This window comes from Brassica napus, unplaced genomic scaffold (genome assembly GCF_020379485.1).
Source record: "Brassica napus cultivar Da-Ae unplaced genomic scaffold, Da-Ae ScsIHWf_2823;HRSCAF=3601, whole genome shotgun sequence".
NCBI classification, from domain to species: domain Eukaryota; kingdom Viridiplantae; phylum Streptophyta; class Magnoliopsida; order Brassicales; family Brassicaceae; genus Brassica; species Brassica napus.
Genome location: NW_026016087.1, coordinates 4892 through 24486, shown reverse-complemented (window position 1 = coordinate 24486; position 19595 = coordinate 4892). Strand labels below are relative to the sequence as shown.

The 19595-nt window shown below is 30.8% G+C and overlaps 1 non-coding gene and 1 pseudogene across 1 annotated transcript; one reads left to right on the top strand and one right to left on the bottom strand.

Annotated features, from left to right (window-relative positions):
- The first annotated feature begins 11390 nt into the window (after positions 1 to 11390).
- Positions 11391 to 13491, top strand: LOC125602368 (annotated as a pseudogene).
- A 96-nt stretch (positions 13492 to 13587) lies between these two features.
- Positions 13588 to 16126, bottom strand: LOC106404144. Its single transcript, XR_007334808.1, has 7 exons — positions 15659 to 16126; positions 15489 to 15556; positions 15313 to 15401; positions 14774 to 15229; positions 14486 to 14690; positions 14257 to 14414; positions 13588 to 14187 (listed from the first exon to the last, which is right to left on the bottom strand). It is a non-coding gene; the product is annotated as a rhamnogalacturonan I rhamnosyltransferase 1 (transcript).
- Between the last annotated feature and the right edge of the window lie 3469 nt (positions 16127 to 19595).

Genomic DNA, 19595 nt, shown 5'->3' with positions numbered 1-19595 from the left:
AGAGGTTTGGAGCCTTTCGTCTCCGTTTCAGAAATATAATTTTATTGTGGTTATTCCATCGATTTAGGAGTATTTGAAGTTTTACTAATTAATTGATAAAAACATTAAACGATGCTCATTTACCATGAAAGAGTTTATCATACACTAATACAAATGTAGAACATGGTAGAAATTTTAAAACACACTAAAGTTATAGGCTTTAGTATATAAATATTTACCAAAACTCAATATTTTTGTAGGGGTTAACCCATAGATTTTGAGAAAATTTCAAAAATATGAAAATATTGTTTTAATTCCTAGTTTCATCCTGCTCTAACATATGATGATGTTCAAAGAGGTTTGGAGCCTTTGTCGTCTCCGTTTATCAAGAAAATCATAATTTTATAGTGGTTATTCTATCGATTTAGGGAGTATTATGAAGTTTTACTAAATTAATTGATAAAAAAAATTGAACGATGTTCATTTACCATGAAAAAGTTTTAGCATACATTAATACACATGTACATATGGTAGAAATTTTAAACAACACTAAGATTATAGGCTTCAGTATATAAGTATTTACCAAAATTCAATATTTTTGTAGGGGTTAGCCCATAGATTTTGAGAAAATTTCAAAAATGATAATATTGTTTTTGATGCCTATTTCATCCTGCACTAACATATGATGATGTTCAAAGAGGTTTGGAGCTTTGTCGTCTCTGTTTATCAAGAAATAAAATTTTATAGTGGTTATTCCATCGATTTAGGAGTAGTTATGAGTTTTACTAATTAATTGATAAAACAATTGAACGATGCTCATTTACATGAAAAAAGAGTTTAGCATACATTTTACAAATGTACAATGTAGAAATTTTAAAACACACTAAAGATTATAGGCTTCAGTATATAAAATATTTACCCAAAACTCAATATTTTTGTAGGTTATCCCATAGATTTTGAGAAAATTTCAAAAAATATGAAATATTGTTTTAATGCCTAGTTGCATCCTGCACTAACATATGATGATTTCAAAGAGGTTTGGAGCCTTTGTCGTCTCCGTTTATCAAGAAAATAATAATTTTATAGTGTTATTCCATCGATTTAGGGTGTATTATGAAGTTTTATAAATTAATTGATAGAAACAATTGAACGATGCTCATTTACCATGAAAAAGAGTTTAGCATACATTAATACAAATGTATAATATGGTAGAAATTTTAAAACAACACTAAAGATTATAGGCTTCAGTATATAAAGTATTTACCAAAAACTCAATATTTTGTAGGGGTTAGCCCTAGATTTTGAGAATTTCAAAAAATATGACAATATTGTTTTAATGCCTAGTTGCATCCTGCACTAACATATGATGATGTTCAAAGAGGTTTGAGCCTTGTCCTCTCCGTTTATCAAGAAAATCATAATTTTATAGTGGTTTTTCCATCGATTTAGGGAGTATTATGAAGTTTTACTAATTAATTGATAAAACAATTAACGATGCTCATTTACCATGAAAAAAGTTAATACATTAATACAAATGTAGAATATGGTAGAAATTTTAAACAACACTAATTTATGGCTTCATATATATATTTACCAAAAACTCAATAATTTTGTAGGGGTTAGCCCATAGATTTTGAGAAAATTTCAAAAATATGACAATATTGTTTTAATGTCTAGTTGCATCCTGCACTAACATATGATGATGTTCAAAGAGGTTTGGAGACTTTGTCGTCTCTTTTATCAAGAAAATAATAATTTATAGTAGTTATTCCATCGATTTATGGAGTATTATGAAGTTTTACTTAAATTGATAAAACAATTGAACGATGCTCATTTACCATGAAAAAGAGTTTAGCATACATTAATACAAATGTACATATGTAGAAATTTTAAAACAACACTAAAGATTATGGCTTTAGTATATAAAATATTTACCAAAACTCAATATTTTTGTAGTGGTTAGCCCATAGATTTTGAGAAAATTTCAAAAAATATGAAAATATTGTTTAATGCCTAGTTTCATCCTGCACTAACATATGATGATGTTCAAAGAGGTTTGGAGCCTTTGTCGTCTCCGTTTATCAAGAAAATCATAATTTTATAGTGGTTATTCCATCGATTTAGGGAGTATTATGAAGTTTATAAATTAATTGATAAAAACAATTGAACGATGCTCATTTACCATGAAAAGAGTTTAGCATACATTAATACAATGTAGAATATGGTAGAAATTTTAAAACAACACTAGATATTATAGGCTTCAGTATATAAAGTATTTACCAAAAACTCAAATATTTTGTAGGGGTTAGCCCATAGATTTTGAGAAAATTTCAAAAATATGACAATATTGTTTTAATGCCTAGTTGCATCCTGCACTAACATATGATGATGTTCAAAGAGGTTTGGAGCCATTGTCCTCTCCGTTTATCAAGAAAATCATAATTTATAGTGGTTATTCCATCGATTTAGGGAGTATTATGAAGTTTTACTAAATTAATTAATAAAAACAATTAAACGATGCTCATTTACCATGAAAAATAGCTTAAAATACATTAATACAAATGTAGAATGTGGTTAGAAATTTTAAAGCAAAACTAAAGTTTATAGGCTTCAATATATAAATTACTTACCAAAAACTCAATAATTTTGTAGGGGTTAGCCCATAGATTTTGATAAAATTTCAAAAAATATGACAATATTGTTTTAATGTCTAGTTGCATCCTGCACTAACATATGATGATGTTCAAAGAGGTTTGGAGACTTTGTCGTCTCTTTTTATCAAGAAAATAATAATTTTATAGTAGTTATTCCATCGATTTATGGAGTATTATGAAGTTTTACTAAATTAATTGATAAAAACAATTGAACGATGCTCATTTACCATGAAAAAGAGTTTAACATACATTAATACAAATGTACAATATTTAGAAATTTTAAACAACACTAAAGATTATAGGCTTCGTATATAAATATTTACCAAAAACTCATATTTTTTGTAGTGTTAGCCCATAGATTTTGAGAAAATTTCAAAAAATACGAATATTGTTTTTAATGCCTAGTTGCATCTTGCACTAACATATGATGATGTTCAAAGAGGTTTGGAGCCTTTGTCGTCTCCGTTTATCAAGAAAATCATAATTTTATAGTGGTTATTCCATCGATTTAGGGTGTATTATGAAGTTTTATAAATTAATTGATAAAAACATTGAACGATGCTCATTTACCATGAAAAGAGTTTAGCATACATTAATACAAATGTACAATATGGTAGAAATTTAAAACAACACTAAAGATATAGGCTTCAGTATATAAAGTATTTACCAAAAACTCAATATATTTGTAGGGGTTAGCCCATAGATTTTGAAAAATTTCAAAAAATATGACAATATTGTTTTAATGCCTAGTTGCATCCTGACTAACATATGATGATGTTCAAAGAGTTTGGAGCCTTGTCATCTCCGTTTATCAAGAAAATCATAATTTTTAGTGGTTATTCCATCGATTTAAGGAGTATTATGAAGTTTTACTAAATTAATTGATAAAACAAATTAACGATGCTCATTTACATGAAAAATAGCTTAAATACATTAATACAAATGTAGAATATGGTTAGAAGTTTTAAGCAACACTAAAGTTATAGGCTTCAATATATAAATTACTTACCAAAAACTCAATATTTTGTAGGGGTTAGCCCATAGATTTTGATAAAATTTCAAAAAATATGACAATATTTTTTAATGCCTAGTTGCATCATGCACTAACATATGATGATGTTCAAAGAGGTTTGGAAGCCTTTGTCTTCTCCGTTTATCAAGAAAATAATAATTTTATAGTAGTTATTCCATCGATTTAGGGAGTATTATGAAGTTTTACTAAACTATTGATAAAAAAATTGAACGATGCTCATTTACCATGAAAAAGAGTTTAGCATACATTAATACAAATGTACAATATGGTAGAAATTTTAAAACAACACTAAAGATTTAGGTATAAGTATATAAAATATTTACCAAAAACTCAATATATTTGGTGGGTTTAGCCCATAGATTTTGAGAAAATTTCAAAAATATGACAATATTGTTTTAATGCCTAGTTCATCTTGCACTAACATATGATGATGTTCAAAGAGGTTTGGCCTTTGTCGTCTCCGTTTATCAAAAATCATAATTTTATTGTGGTTATTCCATCGATTTAGGGAGTATTATGAAGTTTTACTAAATTAATTGATAAAAACATTAAACGATGCTCATTTACCATGAAAAATAGCTTAAAATACATTAATACAAATGTAGAATGTGGTAGAAATTTTAAAGCAACACTAAAGTTTATAGGCTTCAATATATAATTACTTACCAAAACTTAATAATTTTGTAGGGTTAGCCCACAGATTTTGATAAAATTTCAAAAAATATGACAATATTGTTTTAATGCCTAGTTGCATCCTGCACTAACATATGATGATGTTCAAAGAGTTTGGAGACTTTGTCGTCTCTTTTATCAAGAAAATAATAATTTTATAGTAGTTATTCCATCGATTTATGGAGTATTATGAAGTTTTACTAAATTAATTGATAAAACAATTGATAGATGCTCATTTACCATGAAAAGAGTTTAGCATACATTAATACAATGTACAATATGTAGAAATTTTAAAACAACACTAAAGATTATAGGCTTTAGTATAAAATATTTACCAAAAACTCAATATTTTTGTAGGGGTTAGCCCATAGATTTTGAGAAATTTCAAAAATACGAAATATTTTGTTTTAATGCCTAGTTTATCATGCACTAACATATGATGATGTTCAAAGAGGTTTGGAGCCTTTGTCGTCTCCGTTTATCAAGAAAATCATAATTTTATAGTGGTTATTCCATCGATTTAGGGTGTATTATGAAGTTTTATAAAATTATTGATAAAACAATTGAACGATGCTCATTTACCATGAAAAAGATTTAGCATACATTAATACATATGTACAATATGGTAGAAATTTTAAAACAACACTAAATATTATAGGCTTCAGTATATAAAGTATTTACCAAAAACTCAATATATTTGTAGGGGTTAGCCCATAGATTTTGAAAAAATTTCAAAAAATATGACAATATTGTTTTAATGCCTAGTTGCATCCTGAACTAACATATGATGATGTTCAAAGAGGTTTGGAGCCATTGTCCTCTCCGTTTATCAAGAAAATCATAATTTATAGTGGTTATTCCATCGATTTAGGGAGTATTATGAAGTTTTACTAAATTAATTAATAAAAACAATTAAACGATGCTCATTTACCATGAAAAATAGCTTAAAATACATTAATACAAATGTAGAATGTGGTTAGGAATTTTAAAGCAAAACTAAAGTTTATAGGCTTCAATATATATTACTTACCAAAACTCAATAATTTTGTAGGGGTTAGCCCATAGATTTTGATAAATTTCAAAAAATATGATAATATTGTTTTAATAATGCCTAGTTGCATCCTGCACTAACATATGATGATGTTCAAAGAGGTTTGGAGCCATTGTCCTCTCCGTTTATCAAGAAAATCATAATTTTATAGTGGTTATTCCATCGATTTAGGGAGTATTATGAAGTTTTACTAAATTAATTGATAAAACAATTGAACGATGCTCATTTACCATGAAAAAGAGTTTAGCATACATTAAACAAATGTATATATGGTAGAATTTTAAAACAACACTAAATATTATAGGCTTCAGTATATAAAGTATTTACCAAAACTCAATATTTTTGTAGGGGTTAGCCCATAGATTTTGAGAAAAATTCAAAAACTATGACAATATTTTTAATATGCCTAGTTTCATCCTTCACTAACATATGATGATGTTCAAAGAGGTTTGGAGACTTTGTCTTCTCTGTTTATCAAGAAAATCATAATTTTTATAGTGGTTATTCCATCGATTTAGGGAGTATAATGAAGTTTTACTAAATTAATTGATAAAACAATTAAACGATGCTCATTTACCATGAAAAGACTTTAGCATACATTTGTGCAATATGGTAGAAATTTAAAACAACACTAAAGATTATAGGCTTCAGTATATAAAGTTTTACCAAAAACTCAATATTTGTAGGGTTAGCCCATAGATTTTGAGAAAATTTCAAAAATATGACAATATTTTTTAAACGCCTAGTTTCATCCTGCACTAACATATGATGATGTTCAAAGAGGTTTGGAGCCTTTGTCGTCTTTGTTTATCAAGAAAATAATAATTTTATAGTGGTTATTGCATCGATTTAGGGAATATTATGATGTTTTAATAAATTAATTGATAAAAAGTTATTGATTCCCATATACCATGAAAAAAGCTTAAATAAATTAATACAAATGTAAATGTGGTTAGTAATTTTAAAGCAACACTAAGATTATAAGCTTCAATATATAAATTACTTACCAAAAACTCAATATTTTCGTAGGGGTTAGCACATAGATTTTGAGAAAATTTCAAAAAATACGATGATATATTTTAATGCATATTTTGCATCCTGCACTGACATATGAAGATGTTCAAAGAGGTTTGGACCCTTTTTCGTCTCCGTTTATCAAAAAAAAAAAAATTATAGTGGTTACTCCATCGATTTAGGGAGTATTATGATTTTTACTAAATTAATTGATAAAAAAAATTGAACGATGCTCATTTACCATGAAAGATTTTAGCATACATTAATACAAATGTAGAATGGTAAAAATTTAAAACAACACTAAAGATATAGGCTTCAGTATATAAAGTATTTACCAAAAACTCAATATTTGTAGGGTTAGCCATAGATTTTGAGAAAATTTCAAAAATATGACAATATTGTTTATGTCTAGTTGCATCATGCACTAACATATGATGATGTTCAAAGAGGTTTGAAGCCTTTGTCTTCTCCGTTTATCAGAAAATAATAATTATATAGTAGTTACTCCATCGATTTAGGGAGTATTATGAAGTTTTACTAAACTAATTGATAAAAACAATTGAACGATGCTCATTTACCATGAAAAAGAGTTTAGCATACATTAATACAAATGTACAATATGGTAGAAATTTTAAAACAACACTAAAGATTATAAGTTTAAGTATATAAAATATTTACCAAAAACTCATATATTTGTGGGGTTAGCCCTATAGATTTTGAGAAAATTTCAAAAAATATGACAATATTGTTTTAATGCCTAGTTTCATCATGCACTAACATATGATTATGTTCAAAGAGGTTTGGAGCCTTTGTCGTCTCCGTTTATCAAGAATAATAATTTTATAGTGGTTATTGCATCGATTTAGAGAATATTATGATGTTTTAATAAATTAATTGATAAAAAATTTATTGATTCCCATATACCATGAAAAAGCATAAAATACATTAATACAAATGTAGAATGTGGTTAGTATCTTTAAAGCAAGACTAAAGGTTATAGGCTTGAATATATAAATTACTTACCAAAACTCAATATTTTCGTAGGGGTTAGCACATAGATTTGAGAAAATTTCAAAAAATACGACGATATTGTTTTAATGCATAGTGCATTCTGCACTAACATATGATGATGTTCAAAGAGGTTTGGAGCTTTTGTCGTCTCCGTTTATCACAAAATAATAATTTTATAGTGGTTACTCCATTGATTTAGGGAATATTATGAAGTTTTACTAAATTAATTGATAAAAAAAATTAAACGATGCTCATTTACCATGAAAAGGAGTTTAGCATATATTAATACAAACGTACAATATGGTAAAAATTTTAAACAACACTAAAGATTATAGGCTTCAGTATATAAAGTATTTACCAAAAACTCATTATTTTTGTAAGGGTTAGCCCATAGATTTTGAGAAATTTCAAAAAATATGACAATATTGTTTTAATGTCTAGTTGCATCATGCACTAACATATGATGATGTTCAAAGAGGTTTGAAGCCTTTGTCTTCTCCGTTTATCAAGAAAATAATAATTATATAGTAGTTACTCCATCGATTTAGGGAGTATTATGATTTTACTAACTAATTGATAAAAAAAATTGAACGATGCTCATTTACCATGAAAAGAGTTTAGCATACATTAATACAAATGTACAATATGGTAGAAATTTAAAACAACACTAAAGATTATAGGTTTAAGTATATAAAATATTTACCAAAACTCAATATATTTGTAGGGGTTAGCCCATAGATTTTGAGAAAATTTCAAAAAATATGAAAATATTGTTTTAATGCCTAGTTTCATCTTGCACTAACGTATGATGATGTTCAAATAGGTTTGGAGCCTTTGTCGTCTCCGTTTATCAAGAAAATAATAATTTTATAGTGGTTATTCCATCGATTTAAGGAATATTATGATGTTTTTAATAAATTATTTGATAAAAAAGTTATTGATCCCATATACCATGAAAAAGAGCTTAAAATACATTAATACAAATGTAGAATGTGGTTAGTTATTTAAAGCAACACTGAAGATTATAGGCTTCAATATACATTACTTTACAAAACTCAATATTTTCGTAGGGGTTAGCACATAGATTTTGAGAAAATTTCAAAAAATACAACGATATTTTTTAATGCATAGTTGCATCCTGCACTAACATATGAAGATGTTCAAAGAGGTTTGGACCCTTTGTCGTCTCCGTTTATCAGGAAATAATAATTTTATAGTGGTTACTCCATCATTTAGGGAGTATTATGAAGTTTTACTAAATTAATTGATAAAAAAATATAATGATTCCTATATACCATGAAAAAAGCTTAAAAATACATTAATACAAATGTGGAATGTGGTTAGAAATTTGAAAACAACACTAAAGATTATAGGCTTTCAGAATATAAAACATTTACCAAAAACTCAATATTTTCGTAGGGGGGTTAACACATAGATTTTGAGAAAATTTCAAAAATACAAAAATATTGTTTTAATGCTTAGTTGCATCTTGTACTAATATGTGATGATGGTCAGAGAGGTTTGTACACTTTGTTGTCTCCGTTTTTCAAGAAAAATAGTGTTTTATAATGGTTATTCCATCGATTTACGGAGTATTATGAAGTTTTATTAAATTAATTGATAAAAAAATATAACGATTTATATATACCATGAAAAAGAGCTTAAAAGTACATTAATACAAATGTAGAATTTGGTTAGAAATTTTAGAATAACACTAAAAATTATGGGCTTCAGTAAATAAAATATTTACCAAAAACTCAATATTTTCGTAGGGGTTCACACATAGATTTTGAGAAAATTTCAAAAAGTATGACAATATTTTTAATGCATAGTTGCAACCTGCACAAACATATGATGATGTTCAAAGAGGTTTGGAGCCTTTGTTGTCTCCGTTTCTCAAGAAAATAGTGATTTTATAGTGGTTTTTCCATCGATTTATGGAGTATTATGAAGTTTTACTAAATTAATTGATAAAAAAATAATGATTCGTATATACCATGAAAAAAGCTTAAAAATATATTAATACAAATGTAGAATATGGTTAGAAATTTGAAAACAATACTAAAGATTATAGGCTTTCAGAATATAAAATATTTACTAAAATATTGAGAAAATTTTGAGAAAATTTCAAAAATACGAAAATATTCTTTTAATGCATAGTTGCATCTTGTACTAATATATGATTATGGTCAAAAGAGGTTTGAAAAATTTTTGTCACTATTTCTCTACAGAATAGCAATTTTATAATGGTTAATCCACTAATTTAGGGAGTATATGAAGTTTCACTATATTAATTTATAAAAAGAATTGAACGATGCTTATTTACCATGAAAGAGAGTTATAGCATATGTTAATACAAATGTAGAATATGGTTAGAAATTTAAAACAACTATTAAGATTATAGGCTTCATATATAAAGTATTTACCAAAAACTCAATATTTTTCGTAGGGGTTTTAACACATAGATTTTGAGAAATTTTCAAAAATACGACAATATTGTTTTAATGCATATTTGTATCATGCACTAATATATGATGATGTTCAAAGAGGTTTGAAACTTTTGCTATCTCTATTTCTTTAGAGAATAGCAATTTTATAATGGTTAGTCCATCGATTTAGAGAGTATTATCAAATTTTACTAAATTAATTGATAAAAAAGTTATAATGATTCCCATATACCATGAAAAAGAGCTTAGAATACGTTAATACAATGTAGAATGTGGTTTGAAATTTTAAAACAATAAAGATTATATGCTTCAGTATTTATCAAAATTTCAATATTTTCGTAAGGGTTAACACATAGATTTTGAGAAATTTCAAAAGATACGACAATATTTTTTTAATGCCTAGTTGCATGCTAATTAACACATTTATTGATATTACACTCTACTCAAAAATAATAAAAATCTTGTTCGGTTTTATATCTACCATCTTTAAATTCACATAGATACAATGTTAATGTAACTAGTCAAGCTAGATACAATTATCAACACAAATGAATTAAATTGATGTCCTTTTATAGCATTAGGTAAACCTAATATTTTAACTTTTCATTTATTCTAAATTTTCAAACGGATAGAAGTATTAAAAACTAATGCAATGCACTTCAAATAAATATACTTCAATTTAAACAAAACAAAATATGTTCTATCACAATTACGATAGCAACTAATAATCAATCATTCATTCTCATAGTATTGTTTATTATGATTATCTTAAACGTTTTTTTGCTGATGAATTTGATGTTTATCATTATAATCTTATAAATGAACTGATTTTAGATTAAAATAGTTTTATTTCTGAAAGTTTCAAAGGTGAAAAGTAATTTCCTTGATACAAAACTTTAAACTAAAGATGTAATAAGAACATACAAATCTAAAAAATATATCTAAATGTAACTGCTGATAAAATTCACAATAAAGTATTATACCAAATAAAAATAAATCGTAATCTTTTGATTTCTATCATTAAAATTTTTGATTTTTTTTTAAAAAAATCTTTGTGAATTACATAATTTTTTTATGAAGAATAAGTTTATACGTTTATATATCTAGTAAAATTAATTTAAGAACTGAATAATATTTTTAAATTATGGATAATAATTTACATTAATTTGCTGAATATTTTTTTTAAGAGGAGATGATAAACTTCTATATTTAGGTAATCAATGGATTGTTCTTTTAAAACGTCTGAACTTAATTAAGAGCTAATCAATGAATTAAGAGCCAATAACACAAATTAATTTTGTCAAAATAAAAATAAAGTAACACAAATTAATATTTGCAATTCCGAATAAAAAGAATTGCCTCCCACAGAATAGAAAGTCTTTCACTTTCTCACCATAAAACTTATATTGACCAGTTGGAACAAGTGTAATCGACCACGTGTCAAACCTCACACAAAATACCTCGCACGTGCCGGATCTGTTATAAAAATCACTCGACGGTCTTCTCCTTCCAGTTCATCACAATTTCAACCTCTCTCTCTCTCTCTCTCTCTCTCCTCCAATTCTCAATCAATCGAATCATGGTTGAACCGGCGAATACCGTTGGAATCCCGTTGAACCACACTGCGTTGCTGAAGGATGAGCTCGACATCGTGATCCCCACCATCCGCAACCTCGATTTCCTCGAGATGTGGAGGCCTTTTCTTCTCCAGCCTTACCATCTCATCATCGTCCAGGACGGAGATCCTTCCAAGACCATTGCTGTTCCTGAAGGGTTCGATTACGAGCTCTACAACAGGAACGACATCAACCGTATCCTCGGTCCCAAAGCTTCGTGCATCTCCTTCAAGGACTCGGCTTGCCGCTGCTTCGGATACATGGTGTCTAAGAAGAAGTATATCTTCACAATCGACGATGATTGCTTCGTAAGTTTCCTTCAAATTCTCAAAGTTTGCTCCTTTTTTTTGGTCGTTCTGTTTTGTCTGAATGCTATAGATCTCTGTTTCATGTTGTGTGTTTTATCATGTATTGTGTTGTGTCTGTGCGAGGCCTGGTTACAATGTCGGTAGATTAAACACTGTTTTTGATCTAGATCTATTCATTCGCCTGCTTGGATTGTTCTTGATCTGTTTTTGTTTTTTTCAGAATGGAATTGTATAGTTCAGCTTCGTGGGCATTGATTGTAATCGTTCATGATCTCTTATGTTTAGTGATGACATTGTTGTTGGATCAATCTATCTATGTTATGTCATAGCAGTTTAACTTCACAAGATTCTTGCATGTCACTGTTGTTACAAAGGCAAAGAAAAGTCCAAAACTTTTAATTCCCCTGTTTAAGGAATTGAGTTTTCAGTTACACCATGATTCTGTATTGTTGATGTTGCTTTCATAATGTGTTGGTTTGTCACGTGTAACAGTCTTCTTTTTTGTTCTTCTAGTTTTAGCTGCATTTGAATAATCGTTTTCTTTATTTTTATATTCTTTTTTGTGTTGTTGTTGTCATGTGTTATAGGTTGCTAAGGATCCATCTGGAAAAGCTGAACGCACTTGAGCAACACATCAAGAACCTTCTCTGCCCATCTTCTCCCGTTTTTCTTCACACCTTGTACGACCCATACCGTGAAGGTGCTGACTTCGTCCGTGGATACCCTTTCAGTCTCCGTGAGGGTGTTTCCACTGCTGTCTCCCACGGTCTCTGGCTCAACATCCCTGATTACGATGCCCCAACCCAACTTGTGAAGCCTAAAGAAAGGAACACAAGGTACTACTTTAACATCCTTTTCAACATTTTTACTTGAATCTTTATTAGCTAACAATATGCTTAAATGGCATTACTGTGAAGGTATGTGGATGCTGTAATGACCATCCCAAAGGGAACACTTTTCCCAATGTGTGGTATGAACTTAGCCTTTGACCGTGATCTCATCGGTCCGGCTATGTACTTTGGTCTCATGGGTGATGGTCAGCCTATTGGTCGCTACGACGATATGTGGGCTGGATGGTGTGTCAAGGTACTTTCCCATTCTCCTTCAAGTTCAAGTTTTAGACTATATTTTGAATCTTATGGGTCTGTTCATTAGGTGATCTGTGACCATTTGGGATTGGGAGTGAAGACAGGTCTGCCCTACATTTATCACAGCAAGGCAAGCAACCCATTTGTGAACCTGAAGAAGGAATACAAGGGAATTTTCTGGCAGGAGGACATCATTCCTTTCTTCCAGAGCGCAAAGCTCTCAAAAGAAGCTGTGACGGTTCAACAATGCTACATTGAACTGTCTAAGATGGTGAAGGAGAAGCTTAGCGCCATTGATCCTTACTTTGCCAAGCTTGCTGATGCTATGGTCACCTGGATTGAAGCTTGGGATGAGCTTAACCCGGCCACCAAAGCTTGAGCAGCAGAGAAAAAAAAAACTATCACCGCAGTTTTGGTTATTAGCTTAACCTATCTCATCTATCTTCTTTCCTTCCCCGTTTTGTTTTTTTTTTTTTCTGACTTTCCGGTGATTATTCAGTTCGTTTTAAAGTTGCCAGAGTTTATTTAAATAGTGATGGTGTGTAGTTCTATTTAAGACCGATACAATCTATCCTCTGAGCTTTTTGTTTCAATAATAAAATCATATATATTCCTTGAGTCTTTGGTGTTATCTTACTTGTGTTAGTTCATATGTTTTGTGACAATCTAATTTTTGAGTTCATACCGTTTAATCTGAATTTATTCATCAATGGATAAGAAACAGAACACTTATTTATTTAATCAAATAACTAATAATGTGTAACATAATTATACACTGCATTGTTTATTTTTCAGCTACAAAACTGCAGGTCCATGGATGAGGAGGTGATGGTGCCAAAATGACAAGTCTGCAAACTTTACAATGAAAACTTCAGAGCCTTCCTTCTACATCCACAGAAGCTCTTCAGATGTCTCTGTACACCAAAGAACCCTACATAACCTCTTTAAGAATCTCATCCTCAAGATTGATATAATCCCCATAGATAAACTCCATTATCCACCCATCCATGTCCTGCCAAATCTAAATGTAGGACAATGGTGGTGGCTCTGATCATATGGTTTCATCTAGTGAATTGCCACTATCATTCTCATGTAATAGCTGGAGACATTCATAAGGATTAGCATAGAAGTAGTCTTCTTCTTTTGGTTTATTTGGTATCACAAGCCTCTTCTTTGGACCTCCCATTCTTGTAGCGTGAAAGGCCTTCACCCTGGTCGAACACTTCCCAGCTCACTAATCCTTGGTAGTATTCATCTATAAGATTGACCAAGAACTTCCTGTTTAGCTCAATCGTCTTCTTGAACCCCAAGAACCTGAGGATGATGATTAAGTGCATTAGCCAATGATGAAAGAAACATTATTGTTAGCAACAAATGATTTACCTGCGATGACCTTCCACAACTTTGGCCATGTTCCCATAATAAGTAGGAACGAATATATCACTTTCCAGAGAGATAAGGTAATCAAGAGCAGCCATTTGAGAAGAGTGGTTCTTACAAAAACTCAAATCAGAGGAATCCAGCAGAGTTTCTTTCCTCACCTTTTATTTAAATCAAAGATTCATCAGTTACCGACACTATAAGTGAATATTTCAGACAATAAGCTACTAACCACATTGGGAAAGACGTCTGTTAAAGCCTTTAACCGCCTTTTACCACCGTATATCTCTCCGGCAGCTATGTAAATCTGAACATTACGGTCAATCCCCAAGGCAGATAGAGTCAGAGCTGTTTCTTCTGGAGTCAATGGGCAAAGACCTTCTTTCCTCTTCAACTCTGAGTTTATCACTTTCTCCTTCCACCACGGATAAGCATATCTAAGCAATAAAAAAAAAAAGAATGATAAACATCAATACCTCGAAGAAATTTTTAATACAAGATGAGATGTTTTTGTTATAACCTCATTCTTGTGAGCTCTTCCTCTTCGTAGCGGTTGCAACCATGGGAGCAACCAGAGAATGCAAGCATGTCCATTTCGTATCTGAGATGGAGAACAAGAAAGGGACCTTTCTCCCTCAGGATCTTGACTACTCTTCTACCCAGTTCCTCAATCTTTGGAGTGAACCTAAGCCCGTTGAAGTTTACTCGGCATCTCAGCTTCTGAACCTCAACAGGAAGTTCGTTGTTGGCAAGTCGAGTATCGGTCTTGTTCAGATGTAAGACCTTATGCTTCTTCACCAGTGGAAGAATCTGGTCTTGGTAGTAGGACATGTTGGACCAGCTGATAGGAGGCATGGTGTGGTAAACGCCAAGCTCAACCCTTCTCTTAAGTCTTGGAGGAACCTCTTTGAGTATACGAACCTCATCTCTCAAAGAAGTTATGAAGTGATCCACATCGAATATGTCTTTGAACTCACTGCCCACATAAGAAACCAATCAACAACTTCAAGAGAAGTAAAATAAGCTCAGAGTGAGATGGATGGGGAAAAATAATTATACCTAGGATCATTCCAAAAAGAGGTCTTGTCAAGCTCTGGGACAATAAGTGTGACATTCATGTATCTTGCAATAGTCACCATATCACATATCTGAAGAAAGCAAACAGAGTCCAAAAAGTCATATCTACGGAAAGATTCATTGACTCAAAGCAAATAGATTAGTTGTGATCTTATTACCGCAGCTCGCATTTGGTTGAGTCCTCCATTGCAAGAAACCATAAGATAGCCATTGTTCTGATATAGCCCTGAGAGTCAAAACAAAAGAGTATAAAAGAAATTTTTAAGACATTCAAAGAGTGTTGCAGACAAAGCTAACATAACCAGAAAGCAAAACAAAGCTTACTTACTTTTAGGAGGGAGGGCTATTTTCATTGGAAGAGAAGTCATTTCCTGTGAAGCCATTGGGAGATCATGGTGACTGTTGAAACAAGAAGGCCATCCTTTCAACAATCTAGGTCCCCACATCCCTCCCACCGCCACCAGATGAACACAACAGCTCCATAGCAACAGTATGGTGATAGCACGGATCATCCAAAGGCTCATACGAGACTTGGAAACCAAGGAGTTCTTCAACTTGCTGTCTCCTAGAAACTTGACCTTCATCTCTAATAAGAGCTTCTTCTTGTGGTATATAAACTTCTCTGCTTCACACATTACTCAAGAAGAATTCATCCAAAACAGATTCCTAGCTAATCTTGAGGCAACCTTGAGTCTTGCTCTCAGGAGATAAACAAATAGAATAAGTCTCCTCGGATAAGAAGAAAGAATCTCTCTCTCTCTCTCTCTCTCTCTTTCTCTCTCTCTTTCTCTCTCTGCTGTGATTGTAATAATGAGCCCAGATCTCAAAATATGTAATCACGACGTAAAAACAGGAAAGAACATTTATTACTCCCTCGGAAAATCCAGAATCTCTCACTAAGTCAACCCCACATCTCGGAGGGATTAACACGACCTCTCTCTCTCTCTCTCCTACTAATCAATTACCACTAAAATCAAAGATTGATCCGCAAACAGATCTCAATTTCGATGTAGACTTGGAAGCTAACTCTCCAGATAAAAAGGAAACTCTGCAATGGCGATGCTTTAAGCTTAAATGTAAGTAAAGCCGCAATCAAAAGGTGGAGACTTTTGAGTTGGGTGGAGAGAGAATGCGACTAGATAGAATGCTTCTTTCTTCGAGCAGATCCGCCACCGAAGAACACGGAAACTGAATCGAAGCTAGTGATCAGAGAGATTGGAAGAAAGAAAGAAAGAAGATGATGAAGACAAATAATGTGGGAGGAAAAAGATTACAACTTTCTCTAGTTACAAAGGATCAAAGACAAAACAAGTGAACTGTCTTTTTTTTTTGTCGGTTGTCTTTTTTGTTTGAGACCGTTTTGTTAGCCTTTTCTGTCTTTGACAGTTGGAGCCATTGTTATATTAGCTCTGCCATAAATATTATTGCTAAAAAAAAATCTTCAAATTACGCGGATTCAGTTAATCTTTTTCTTTGATTCAGGGTCTGACTGGTTCAAACGCAGCGGTTGCGATTGCGGCTGCGGGCGTTTGCGGATGCGGGTGGTTGCGGTTTCTAGCGGTTTTAAGAGATTTGTACGACTGGTTCTGCGGTTAGAAATTGGTGCGTTTGCGGGATACTTATGACTGGTTAACTACCAAATACAACAGCGGTTAAATAATAAATTAACAATATTTACATTTTATATAATTATAAAAAATATCAAAAATCATAATATTATAATAAATATGTAAATTATATTTTCAAAGTTATAGTTTTAAATTTTTAAATTATAAAAAATATTTTTATTTTAAATTTTATAATATTAATTAAAATATAATAGATATATTTTAGTATTTTTTAATAATTCCATTTTAAAAATTTTATTTTTATTTTTATTTTTGTATTTATATGGTTTTTAAAAAAAAAGAAAAAAAAATTATCCTCCCGCAACCGCCCGCAACCGCAAACGCTAGCTGGAACTAGCTTTTGATTTTAAGAGGTTCGGAGCGGTTTGGAGCGGTTTGAAGCGATTTGTAGCAGTTTGTATGATTGTTTCGAAACGCTGTCAACCGCTACCAATCGCAAAAGCTGCGTTTGCGGGTGATAGCGGGAAAACCAATCAAGCTCTCAGTTAATCTTATTATATGTAAACGATTAAATACTACATTTACATGATTTTTTTTCTTATAAGTTCAGATTTTATATTGATTACTTAATAATGAATATAAATATTTTTTTCTTCTTCTCACAAAGCTTACATATGGGGATGTAAAGAGACAAACTTTGAAGTTTGTTTGACCAAATCATTAATCAATTTGTATATTTTAATCACCAAACTCTTTTTTTTGTCAACATATAATCACCAAACTCTTTTTTTTTTGTCAACATATAATAACCAAACTCATTATTTGTATTTAAGTAGGATTTATTAGGAAATTAAGTAACAAGTTTTCATATATCACACCAAGTCTTGTCCCGTACCAGTCTTACATATGGTCAGCTCTCATTCCCCTATTCTCGCTCGGATGACGCAGAAACAAAAACTGATATTTATTCAAATTAAAAACAAAATCCAATTATGTTAAGTAGTCGAAATATTCTTAGGTATCTGTAATTTGTATATTGATTAGCTATTAGTCTATTACTGGTGAGTGACGACCACTAAACACAGTAAACAAGTAAGTTATTTTTGGTTGCACTAAAAGAAAACCATAAAAACCAAACATTATGTAGAGGTATAAATTTTAGAGAACGGTAAATTTCTTATAAGATTAATTAATTCAATTAAAATAAACATATTATAAGCTATGTCTCATGAGTTGCACAATCAGTGTTTAAAGCTTAAAGAAGTAGAAAACATTAGAGATGAAATGAATATACATTTTAGAAAACATATGCAGCATGCAAATGAACAAAAAAATCATATTTACATTAGACAACGCGAAATGATGGAATGATTAATCAGACAAGTCGCATAATTAGTGTCAGAATGATTATGTCATAGAAAGTTTCTGATTCATGCGTATATATCGTTAATGTGCTATACTTTACTATATATTAACAGAATTTCTAGTGCGCATAAAAAATAGAAACATAAATTCAGTTTTAAACTATAACTAAAACATAGTTTAAAAAGCAAAACATGGTTAATATGAGGATTGAGAAAATTCGCCAAAATAAGAGATAAAGGACAAAGGCCCGTGACCAGAAGAGTTGCTTGTTTTGTTTGTATTTTATTATTTTCTCAAGTTACAATTATTGTCACATGAGTGCATACACATATATACACATAAATTTCGTATATAATATGGCTATATATCTTAAATAGACTCAAAGCTTGTATTATCAGAAACATACAGCAGGAAAATAAAATAATCCATAATTTACATACTATTCTACATTTTATCGAACGCATAAAGGAGAACTAAGTTTAAAATTGATGTTGTCGACATGACAAGGAATTTTATTTTCGTGAGTGATACCAACTTTATGACGGATTAGTTTGTGGTTAGAGCTATAGAAGGCTTTTAATATGAAAGACACTCGCCAGCGGAACTGATGCTTGAAGTCTCATCATAGTATTGCAATGCGCGACATTGCATATTTAATGACTATGTCCGGTTCAAAATCTAATTAAACTATTTATATATGTACATGTGTATAGTATATAACATAGTATATATATTTTTTTGATTAATCCGGAAGTATCTCGACTCATAGATAGATCCAGGCTACTCTCCCAAAGAAAGATGCAATTCACGGATAGACTTTTCTCTGGACATTCAAACGAACTCTAAAGTATGGATGTAGATGTCTAGAAACAACTGTAATTTAGTTTCGTATAACAGATGAGTCGAACCTGAAACGTGTTAGCGTCTCAATTCCGTGTTTCTTTATCACCCGACCACAGCGTCACAACATAGTCTAATTAAATAAATAAATTATATAAAACATATTATAGATGTTAGTTATACACTTCATACGCATGGAAAATCGATACGTGCATGTTAATAAATTTAGCAAACAAATAGTGGGTTTGTGTGTACGTGAACGTGGTTGGTGCATTATTATTTAGTGACGTGGGGTGCGTAACGCGATATGCAATCCCATTAGCGTAAATCACTCTTAATTTTACCATCGAACTTGTATTGCAGATCAACATCTGATAAGATAGCAATCTCATCATTCAACGAAACAGAGGATGACATCACTCCAATGAAGCAGATGAAACTGGAATGGGTTCCTTACCCTCCCTTCGAACAAAGGTACCATGACTTCCATGT